Source organism: Penaeus monodon, chromosome 42 (assembly GCF_015228065.2).
Source record: "Penaeus monodon isolate SGIC_2016 chromosome 42, NSTDA_Pmon_1, whole genome shotgun sequence".
Classification (NCBI taxonomy): Eukaryota; Metazoa; Arthropoda; class Malacostraca; order Decapoda; family Penaeidae; genus Penaeus; species Penaeus monodon.
In genome coordinates this window covers 13,095,395-13,107,900 of record NC_051427.1, presented here as the reverse complement: position 1 = coordinate 13,107,900, position 12,506 = coordinate 13,095,395, and positions in this window count along the sequence as shown.

Below are 12,506 nucleotides of genomic sequence, written 5' to 3'. Positions count from 1 at the left end.
ACCCTCATGGTCCCGAGTTCAACCCCGCAGTTGAAAATGCCTGCGTTCGACTGCTGGCTCGAGTTTGACAAAAAGGGAAAATTTGGGCCCTTTAAAAAACAAACGCAAAAAAGTTTAAATTTTTGCAATGTTTTTCCTCGGGCTACTCGAGCTTGCTTACCTTCTATTTTATTTTCCCGGGCCCGGGTTTTTTAAAGTTCTTTACGGATTTCACGTCCGAGGAATTGAGTTTTTTCGCGTTTTGGATCATTTTGAAGTTTTGCGTTCTTTTCCGATTTTTACGAGGATCTCCCCATGGGGCACTTGGTCCCCAAAATCCTGCGGGAGAAACCCCATTTTTTTTCCTCATATTTTGTCTTGTTTTAGCCGTCGTGTCCAGGACCCCAACCCTAAGGGGAGGAGTCACAAAATAGGATTTTTTTATTTGATTTTTTTTTGTAAAGAGAGGGTTTCTGTCTGTTTTGGGTGTTCCCCGGGGGTAAAAATGCTAGTTTTTGCTAGTCCGATTCCCGCCCTCTGATTTCCTTCTTGCAACAGATCTGAGGGGGCAAAGCTCCAAAAAATTGAAAAGGGGGAGGGCCTGTTTTTTGATTTCTATTTTTTCCTTTTTTCACTGGACCCAAATTTTGGGAGGATCTTTGGGTTTGAAACCACCATGCCCTTTTTTTTTTTTGCTATTGATTGGAAGCCCGGGCGTCCTGGTTCTAAAAAACAGAATAAAATGCTTTTAAAAGGGGGAAATTTTTAAAAAAACGCCATGAGAAATGTATCTTCTGCATAGCGTAGATTTTGATCTTGCAACCCCCTGTAACGTTCCCCCCTGGTGAATTTCAGTCTTCCCCCAGAAAAAATTTTAAATAAAATTGGGGGCCCGGGGCATCACACACCTTGCGGAAAACCCCGCTCGATTGGGGAAAACCCGTTTTTTTTTTCCCCTTTTTGGGGGGTTTTTCGGGCTGGGTGCCAAATTGGGTCTTTCTAGATTTATTGGGTTATCCCACCTTTAAATTTTCTATCCGAATTTTATTGTATATATTAAAAATTTTTTTAACTATTATTGAATATATTTTAAATTTTAATTTTAAAAATATATAATTAATAATATATATATGTATATATATAAATATGTATATATAAATTTTAAATTTTATATAAAATATATATTATAATATTTTTATTATATATTTAAAATATATATATTTATATATAATATATAATATTTTATATATTATAATTATATTATATTATTTGGGTGTGTGTGTGTGTGTGTGTGGTACGTATATATATATTTGTATATTTGTAATGATAAAATAGAAAGGTAATCATAATAAATATCTAAATACAACACACACACACACAAATGTGTGTGTTTAAATTATATATACATTATTATATATATATAAAATATAAAATATATATATATATATAATAATATATATTATATATATTATATGGTATATATAATTTTAAACACCCCCATTTGTGTGTGTGTGTTTTGTTTTTTAGATATTTATTATGATACCTTTCTATCTATCATTACAATACAAATAATATACGTACACAAACACCACACACACACCACACAACACAGAAAATATTATATTATATATATAATATATATATATATATAATATATATTTATTATTATATATATATATAATATATATATATATATATATATATATATATATATATTTATAAAATACTAAATCATATATATTAATATATATATATATAAAATTTATATATATATAAAATACATTATTCAAATATATATATATAATCTTATATTTTATATATATATTATAATAACTATGTGTGTGTATGTGTGTGTGTGTGTGTGTGTGTGTGTGTGTGTGTTGTGTGTGTGTTTTGTGTGCGTGTGTGGTGTGTGTGTGGTGTGTGCGTGTGTGTGTGTGCATGTATGTATGAATGGATGCATGTGTAAAATGTCCATAGCATCCCACGCAACGCTCTGGGGGGAGGGAAAGGCGACTTTCCCCTTTGAAAGTGATTAGTCAGCAACCCCCGGCTTGTGGGTGGCTTGCATGGGCTTGTGAAAGATGCATAAGGATGGAATGAGGTTGTCTTTGTGTAAGTTAGTGGTGGGCGTGAAATTTCCCAGTAACCGATTAGAATTTCCAGTAATCGATTACCGAAAGGATTCTCCCACTGTCAGGGTTGAATTGAAAACCGCCTCAATATATATAATATATGTCAATCTAACATATCTCATCATTTTGTTATCTACAAGGTTTTGCGAGCTATTTCTCGTATAAAAATTTGGTTTATGTAGCAATTATTTTTTTTTTTTTCTATTTTTTCTTTCTTTTCTTTTTTCTTTCTTGCTTCGAACACACACACACAAAAGGGAGATTGGGGAAAAAGTTTCCCTAAACCTAAAGATTTTCTTATACTCTAAAATATCACTGATAATTTTGTGTGTGGGTGTTGTTTTTGGGTGTGTGTGTGGGGTGGGGCCCCCCTACGTGGTGTTTTTGTTTCCGCTGCCTCGTGTTTGTGCCTCCCCCATGTATGTGTTTTTTTTTAAAAGTCATTTTCCCAAAATCTAACATTTAAAAGGAATCCATAAGATTCAACAAAGCGGCTTGGGTGTTGCCATAATACCCATTTGGCGATCTACCAGAGTTTTTTTGGGGGAAAATTTGCTAGGCAGGGGCCATAAATTAGATATTTAAAGATATGCCCTTCTTTGACCAAAAAACCGGAAAAATGTTTCTTTTCTTTTTTTATTAAACTGATTTCTTTATTTAAAACCTGTTGCTTATTTAATAATTAAATATTTTTCTTTCTTTTTTTTTGGATCATTGTTCAAAAAAAGGGGGGGGGGGGGGAAAAATATCCCGGGTTAGAAATTCCTTTTTCCCAAATTTTTTCTTTTATGGTGAGAAAGTAATGTTGCAAAGAAAAGGGATTATGCATGATGGGAAGAAAAAAGAAAGAAGAAAAACGAAAAAAATGGGGGAAAGAAGAGAGAGAGAGAGAGAGGAAAAAAAGGGGAAGGAGAGAGGGGAAGGGGAGAGAGAACAGAAAAGACGACAGACACAGACGAAAGGAGAGGAAAAAAGAGGAAAAAAAGTAAAAGGAGGGAATTTGAAGGCCCAGAGAATTTTGTAACCGCCAAACGGGCAAAAAATGGAAAGGGGTTTTAAAAAAAAGAAGTTGTGTTAAAAGTTTTTTTTAGGGTCTTCAATCCTTTAAGATGCCTTTCTGAATATGACATCACCCAAAACTTTACAACAAATTTTTTGCGGGAAAATCTCTTTTTTCAGTCTTTACTTCCTTTAAGCAAAATGCAGGCAGAGAGGGAGCGGGGAAGGGGGAAGGAGGAGGGAAAGTAGAGGAAAAGGGGAAAAGAAAAGAGGGGGAAGAAAAAAAAAAAAAAAGAAGGGAAGTGGAGAAAAGGGCAGAAAAAAGAGAGAGAGACGAGAGAAAGGTTTGGGAAACAGGGGACAACAGGGATAAAAGTAAACACACTCAGGTTTAACAAGGAAAATTTAGAAAATGTAAATACTCACACAAAGAAAGGGCAAGGTGTAAACACAGAAATTACAAAAATGAAATCGCATCCTTAAGGTCCTTGATTTTCCACGTGGAAAATGTGCGCGAGAGGTTTTCTCACTTTTTGAATTCCAAAAGAATAAAAAAAAAAAATGAAAAAAAAAAAGGGAAATACTCAAAGAAAGTAAAATTAACAGAAATAAGGGAAACGCGATGTCAAAAAGGGGACGAACTTCATTTTCTTTTAACATGAAAGAAAAAGGGGGGAAAAAATATATGCCCAAAAAAACATGATCAAAATCGGGAAAAAAATTAAACTTCCACGTAAAAAAATGCAAGGCAAGTTTTCCTCAGCCAAAGCCAATCTTCTTGGCAGACACCATTTAAGACGAAGTTTTTGATCAAAGAAAAGTTAAAAATTGAAGAGGTTAATAACTTTTCTTGAACTAAATGAAATAGCACCAAGAAGATTAGTAAAAGACCAGTTCTTTTAGAAAAATTATTTAAATTACATTTAAGGAAGTTTACATGGTTTTACGGCAACATACAAATTGTCATACGTACATTCCGCATAAACAATTACACGTATACACCCAAAACACATACACAGAAACAAACAGATAACGGGACAAACAAACGGAATAGACCACTCGCAAAGACAAAAACAAAACATTTCCCCTCATCGTTCGAAAGGAGGAACAAGATTTGCATATGTCTGTAAAGTGTAATCAGCTTTCTTCGAGCAGGGTTCGAAGTAAATAAACCTTGCACACCCATCCCAGCCAGCGCTTAAAAACTTTTAATGGGACGCGACGGGAGAGGACGCAATCTCAAGCCAGCGAGGACGTATCTCGTTTGGAGAAAGAGGGAGAGAAAGGAAAGGGAAAAACCGGGAAGAGGAAGCAGGAAGAAGGAAGGGAAATGGAAGAGAGAGGGAAAGAAGGAAGGGAGGGGAGGAGAGATGGCAAGAGGGAAGGGAGGGGAAGAGGAGGAGAAAGAGGTTTGAGGAAAGAGGGAAGGGGGAAGGAGGAGAAAGGAAAAGAGGGAGAGGAGAAGGCAAGAAGGGGGGGGAGTGGGAGGAAAAGGAAAAGGACAGAGGAGAGAGGGAAGGGAGAGGGAAGGAAGGATGGTTAAAGGGAGAGAGGAGGAGAAAGAGGAGAGAGAAAAGAGGGAAGGAGAAAGGAGAAAGAGGAGAGAGAAGGAGAAAGAAGGAGAGGAGAGAGGGGAGGAGAAAGGAGAAAGAAGGGAGAGGAGAGAGAGAAGGAGAAAGAGGGGAGATGCGAGAGGGAAAGAAGTAAGTGGAGTAGGGGGAAGAAAGTAGAAAGAGGGGAGAGGAGAGAGGGAAAGGGAAAGGATAGATAATGATGGAGAGGGGTGAGGAAAAGGGGGGAAGGGGGAGGGAGGAAGAAATATGAGAGAGGGATAGAGAGAGATGGAGAATTTGGGGGGAAAGGAGAAAGAAAGAGAGGGGGAGAGGGAAGAGAAAGGAGAGGGGAGATAGAAAGAGAAGAGAAATAAGGAAAGGGGGAATGGAGAGGAAAAGGAAGAGGAAGAAGGAGAGAGAGAGAGAGAGAGAGAGAGAGAGAGAGGAAGGAGAAGGAGGAGAGAAAAGAGAGAGAGAGAGAGAGGATATATACACATAGAGAGTGTGGGTAGAAAGGAGAAGGAGGAGAACTTTGAGAAAAGAGTAAAAAAAAAAAAAAAAAAAAAAAAAAGACAAAAAATAAAGAGCGAGAGAGAGAGGGAAGGGTGGATAATAAGGATAAGAAGAAGAAGCATAAAAGGTACAAATATTTTATATAAATACAAATATATAATATAAATTGTTAATGTAACTTTAAAGTTAATGATTAAGAATTACCAACATCTTGATTTTTATTATCATCTTAATCGTTTTGTCACCATTATCATTGTTATCATTATCATCATCATTGTTTCTTTTATTATTAATGGTAATACTATTTTTATTACTATCGTTATCATTATCAATGATTATTATTATTATCACTATATTATTATTACTATTATTATTATTGTTGTTGTTGTTGTTGTTTTTAGTGTTGTTGTTGTTATCATTATTATCGTTATTACTGTTATCATCATCGTTATTATTATTATTGCTGTTGCTGTTCTTATTATTATTATTGTTATTCTTATTATTATTATTTATTATTTTTTTAATCATTATCATAATTATCGTTATTAATACTATTATCATTGACATTATTATTATAATTATTTATTATTATCATTATTATTATCTTTATTATTATTATCATTATTATTATTATCATTATTATTATTATTATTATTATTATCATTTTCCGATGCAAGTGCACTTCAATGAAGTATATGTGCATTTATTATTTACATGACCATCCGAGGGGGGAGGTAAAGAAGAAAGATAAAATGAGAAGGGGAAATAAAGTCAAGTGGGGAGGGGGAGAAAGTGAGGGAAAAAGACAAATGAAGAATTGGAAACAGAAGGAACGTAAAGAAAATGACAGGCAAGGGGGCTCAGAGAAAAGGGAGAATAAGAGACGGAGAGAGAGGGATAAGGAAGGGAAAAGGGAAAGGAAGAAAAGTGGGAAGAGGAATCATTAAAAGACCTAAAAGTGGAGAGACAAAGTGAATTTAAGGGTGATTTGGAAGTGAGAAAAGGTAGAGAGGGGAAGGGGAGGTGGAGAGAGAGGGAAAGCGAATGATGGAAAGGGAATGAAAACGGGAGAGAGGGGTAACTTTTTTATTATTTCCCATGGCCCTTTTTTTTATTTTTTCATTATCTAATTAATTTTTATCATTATATTATTGAAAAATTTTTCTGTCGTATTTTTGTCACTATCATTGTTTTTATAATAAATATTACTATTATTATCATTAATATTATTGTTTCTATAACATCATTATCATCACATTATTATTATTATTATTATTATCATTATTACTATCATTATTATCATTATTATTATTATTATTATTACTATTATTATTATTATTATTATTATCATTATTATTATTATTACTATTAATACCATTACTATAATTATTATTATCATCATCATTATTATTATGGTTGTTATTACTATTATTATTATCACTATTCATTATTTATTTATTTTTTATCATCACCATCATTATTACTACTACTACTACTATTTGTGTTATCATTATTATAATTATATAAAATCTTTATTACTATAACTGTAATTATTGTTATTATTATTATTATTATTATTATTATCCTTATCATTATTATTATTATTATTATTATTACATATTACGTTGTTGTTGTCATTATTATTATAATTATTTATTATTTTATCATTATTATTTTTTTATTACTATTTATTATTGTGGTTGTTGTTGTTCTCTTGTTTTTGTTGTTACTTTTGGGTTGTTTCTGCTTTTGTTATTATCTTTAATTCTTTATTTTTGTTTTGTTATCGATGTCACTTTTTCTACTAGTATCATTATCGCTATAATTATTGTTTTTGTTATTATCATTGCTGTTATTATTATTATCAACATCAACATCAACATCCTCATCACCATCACCATCATTTTCTTCATCATCATCACATCTTCATCATTATCATCCTCACCATCATCATTATCATTATCATTTTTGTTGCCAGTGTTTTGGTGCTATTATAATAAATTTTTAGAAAAGAGAGAGTGATTTAGAGAGTGGGAGTCTCGATTGCAACTTAGGCAACAAGGTTTTATATATATTGATTTGCCGTATTCTAAAAATAGATCTTGTTTTTAATTCATTAAAAGTTGTTTTATATTCTCTCTCTTTTTTCCTTCCGTGTCTGAAGTCACTCACGTATATATCTTGTTTGTTTTCCCTCTTCTCTCTTTTTCTCTCTTCTTCCTTCATCCTTATCTCTCTCTCTCTCTCTCTCTCTCTCTCTCTCTCCTCTTCTCTCCTCTCCTTTTCTCTCCTCCCCTCTCTCCTCATTCTCTCTCTCCCCCTCCTCTCTCCGCTTCTCTCTTTCTCTTTTTGTCTCCCGCATTCATCTTCCACTTTCCCCCTCCCTGTTCCTCTTCCTCTCCAGTCTCCTCTCTCTCCCACTTCCTCTCCCTCTCGCTCCTTTCTCTCCTTACACTCTCACTCACTCCTCTCGCACTCTTACCCTCTCCTCTCACATTACCCTCTCCTCTCGCACTCCTCTCCCTCTCCCTCTGCACTCACTCTCTCATCTCGCACTCTCACCCTCTCCTCTCGCACTCTCACCTCCCCTCTCGCAATCTCACCTCTCCCTCTCGCCTCTCAACCTCTCCTTCGTTCTCACCCTCTCCCTTCGCACTTACCCTCTCCCTCTCGATTTTTCACCTCTCCTCAACACTCTCACAAACCCCCTCCCTCTTTGGGACTCTACCTCTCCCTCAAGCACCTCACCCTCTCCTCTCGCACTCTCACCCTCTCCCTCTCGCATCTACCTCTCCCTCTCGCACTCTCAAATCCCTCTCACTCTCCCTCTCCCTCTCGCCTCTCATCAATTTTCCCTCTCGCACTCTCACCTCTCCCTCTTTGCACTTCACCCTTCCTCTCCAAATCTCACCTCTCCCTATCACTCTCACCCTTTTCCCTTACTCTCACCCTCCCCTCTCCCACACTTCACACTCTCCCTAGCACTTCACCCTCTCCTCTGCACTTCACCTCTCCTCTCGCACTTCACCCTCTTCCTCTCCACTCTCACCTCTTTCCCCCAGCACTCTCACCCTCCCTTTTAATCTTTTGCACTCTCAAACCCCCTCCTCTCCCCTCTCACCCTCTCCCTCTCAACTTCACACTCTCCCTCAAGCACTCTCACCTCTCCCTCTCCACTTTTCACCCTCTTCCCTCTCGCATCTCACCTCTCCTCCACACTCTCAACCCTCCCTTTAGCACTCTCACCTCTCCCTCTCGCACTCTCACCCCCTCCCTTCCACTCTCAAACCTCTCTTACACTAAACCCATCCCCTCTCCCCTCCAAAACCCCTCACCCTCTCCTCTCGGGGACCTCACCTCTCCTCCCCAACTCTCACCTCTCCTCTGCACTTACCCTCTCTCACTCGCACCTTCACAAATTCTCCTCAAGCCTCTCACCTCTCCCTCTCCCCTCTCCCCTCCCTCTCGCACTCCACCCTCTCCTCTCACACTCTCACCTCTCCCTCTCCACCCTCACTCTCCCTCAAGCACTCTTTACCCCCTTCCCTCTCGCACTCTTTACCCTCTCCCCCTTTCCCACCTCACCCTCTCTCTCGCACTCTACCCTCTCCCCTCTACTCTCAAATCCCCCTCAGCACTCTCACCCTCTCCCTCTTCGACTCACCCTCCCTTCCACTCTCCACACCTCTCCTCTCGCCCCTCTCAACCTCTCCCTCTGCTCTCTCACCCTCTCCTTCGCAAATCTCCCTCTCCCTCTCGCACCCACCTCTCCCTTCCATCTCGACTCTCACCCTCCCCTGCACTCTCCCCCCTTTCCCCTCGCACTACCAACCTCTCCCTCCTCGCACTCTCACCCCCTCCTCCGCCATTTAACCCTCTCCTCTCGACTCTTCAACCCTCTCCCTCTCACAATCCCACTTCCCCTCTCGACTCTCACCCTCCTCCCCCTCGCACTCTCACCCTCTCCCTCTTTGCATCTCACCTCTTTCCTCTCGCAAATCTCACCCTCTCCCTTCACACTCTCACCTCTCCCTTGCACTCTCACCCTCTCCCTCCACCTTTACCATCTCCCTCCGCATCTCACCTCTTCCCCCTGCTTCACCCTCTCCTCTCGCATCTCACCCTTTTCCTCTGACTCTCACCCTCTCCTTCGCATCTCAACCTCTCCCTCGCACTCTCACACTCTCCTTTTCCCCACCTCTCCCTTCCCTCATTCCACTTTTCCCCTCTCGCCTCTCACCCTCTCCCTCTCACTCTCACACTCTCCCTTAGCATCTCACCCTTCCTCTCGACTCTCACATTCCTCCGCACTCTAACCTCTCCTCTGCACCTTCCCTCTCCCTCGCGCATCTCACCCTCTCCCCCCGCAATTCACCTTTTCCCCCTCACTCTCACCCCCCCCTCAAGCACTGCTACCCTCTCCCCCGCACTCTCACCCTCCTCCCTCTCGCACTCTCACCCTCTCCCTCGGGACTCTCACACTCTCCCTCGCACTTCCCCCTCTCCCTCTCGCACCCCCCCTCTCCCCCTTTGACCTTTACCCTTCCTCTCGATCTCACCCTCTCCCTCTGCACTTTTCCCCCTCTCCTCTCGCACTCTCACCTCTCCCTCTCGACACTCCCCTCTCCCTCGCACTTTACCCTCTCCTCTCGCACTCTCACCCTCTCCTCTCGCACCTCACCTTTCCTCTCGCCTCTCACCCTCTCCAATCTCCCTCCCGACTCTCACCCTCCCTCTTCCCTCCCTCTCGGCTCCCCACACTCTCCCTCTCGACTCAACCTCTCCTCCGCACTTCACCCCCTCCTCTGCAACTCTCACCTCTTTCCCCTCGCACTCTCACCCTCTCCTCTCGCACTCTCACTCTTCCCTCTCCACCACCTTCTTCTCCCTCGCATCTCCACTCTCCTCTCCACTCTCCCTCTCCCTCTCGCACTCTTTACACCTCTCCCCCTCGCACTCTCACCCTCTCCTCTCGCAAATCTACCTCTCCCTCTCGCAAACCTACTCACCTATTCCCTTCCCCTACACCCCCTCTCGCAATTTTACTCATCTCCCCCTCTTTTCCCCTCATCCCTCTCGCCTCCTCACTTCTCCCTCCTCGCCCTCACCCTCCTCTCGCATCTCATCCTCCTCTCTCATCCCTTGGCCTTCCCCTTTCCCCTCTCCTCCTTCTCCCCTCCGCCTTCCCTCTCCCCTCTCGCACTCTCCCCTCCCCCTCTCTTCCCACCTCTCCTCTCCCTTCCCCCTCCTCCCATCTCCACCCCCTCCTCCACCCCCTCCTTCCTCGTCCCTCCACCCCCCTCCCCTCCTCCCTCCCTTCCCTCTCGCTCTTCCCCCATCCCCGCCCTTCACCCCCCTCTTTGCATCCACCCTCTCCTCTCCACCTTCCCTCTCCTCCGCCCACCCTCTCCCCCCTCAAACAACCAAACCGTTTCCCCTACACTAACACCAAAGCTCCATAATCTGTTATCCCCTTCTCCCTTTTGCTGTCGTCCTCCTCACGTCCGTCTGTCCGTCCATCCTCCGTCCTCCGATACCCCTCCGTCCCTCCGCCCGTCCATCCTTCCGTGCGTCCATCCATCCGTCCGTGCGTCCATCTATTCATCCGTCCGTCTGTCCGTCCATCCATCCGTCCTTTCGTCCGTCCGTTCGTCCGTCTGTCCGTCCATCCATCCGTCCGTCCATCCATCCGTCCGTCTGTCTGTCCATCCATCCATCCGTCATTCCGTCCATCCATCCATCCGTCCGTCCGTCCATCCACCCATCCATCCGTCCATCCATCCATCCACCCATCCATCCATCCATCCACCCATCCGTCCGTCCGCCTGTCCCCTTGGCCCCGACACCTTCGCTCGCCCATCCCCTTGGTCACAGATGGAAATTTTAAGCATCTTCATTACGGGAAAGACGAGGAGGTCTCAGCCGCGAAAGAGCTGGCGGGGAGAATCTTAATGAGTTTTAGCCGCGGAATTTTTGCTTTTGCCATTTATTTTCGGTCGCGAGATAGTGATAGGCTGGGGTTTGGCGATTTTGAGAAGGGGGATGGCGGGAGGGGTGGGGGCTCTGTTAATGCACAGGGAAGCGTATATATATATCTCCCTATAATATAATACTTACACATTATATATATAAAATAAAATATACTAAAATATATATATATATTTTATATATCTATATAATATGTTAATGTATATATTAATGTGATATACATATATATATTATCATATATTATAATAAAATTTTATATATAAAATATATATATATATATATATAATTATATACTATAATATCTATATATATTTATATATATATTATATATATATTAATATATATATATATACGTTTTGGGGCCGCGGGTGGCCGAATGGTTAGAGCGTCGGACTCAAGACTGTCACGACGGCAATCTGAGTTCGAGGGTTCGAGTCACCGGCCGGCGCGTTGTTTCCCTTTGGGGCAAGGAACTTCCCTCGATTGCCTTGCTAGCCACTGGGTGGCCAAGCCAGTCAAGTCAGTGCCGGGTAAATAGAGATGGTGACTCGATAAAAACACCGGGGGGAAGGCAATGGCAACCACCGCTCTAAATTGCTAAAAAAAAAATCATGGAAGCCCATGATCGTCAAGGCCGCGGTGGCCGAATGGTTAGAGCGTCGGACTCAAGACTCACGACGCAATCTGAATTCGAGGTTCGAGTCACCGACCGCTGCGTTGTTCCCTTGGCAAGGAACTTCACCTTGATTGCCTCCCTAGCCACTGGGTGGCCAAGCCAGCCAAGTAAAGTGCTGGCCCAAGCCCGGATAAATATGGAGAATGATTACCTAAAGGTACCACCGGGCATTCTCCGTGGAAAGGAAATGGGGACCCACCACGTTACTCACTCCAAGAGCATCACAGCATGAAAACTAAAATTTAAGTATCATGCTGTGCCCCACGGGGGCCCTCAGACATGAACCTACCGTTAAAAAAAAAAAAAAAAAAAAAAAAAAAAAAAAAAAAAAATATATATATATATATATATATATATATATTTATATATATATACTTTATATACGTATATACATATATATGTATATTTTAATATATTATATATATAAGTATAGTGGAAAAACACACAGACACCCCACAACACATATATATGTGTGTGTGTGTGATATGTTTTAAAATATATATATATAATATATATATATATATATATATATATATATATATATATATTATACATACATAGGAACTTCACCTCGATTCCCTGTTTGGCCGCTGGGGGGCGGGCCAGCCCAAGTCAGTGCGGGTTTCCCAAGCCCGAATAAGTAGAGGAATGATTACCTAAAAG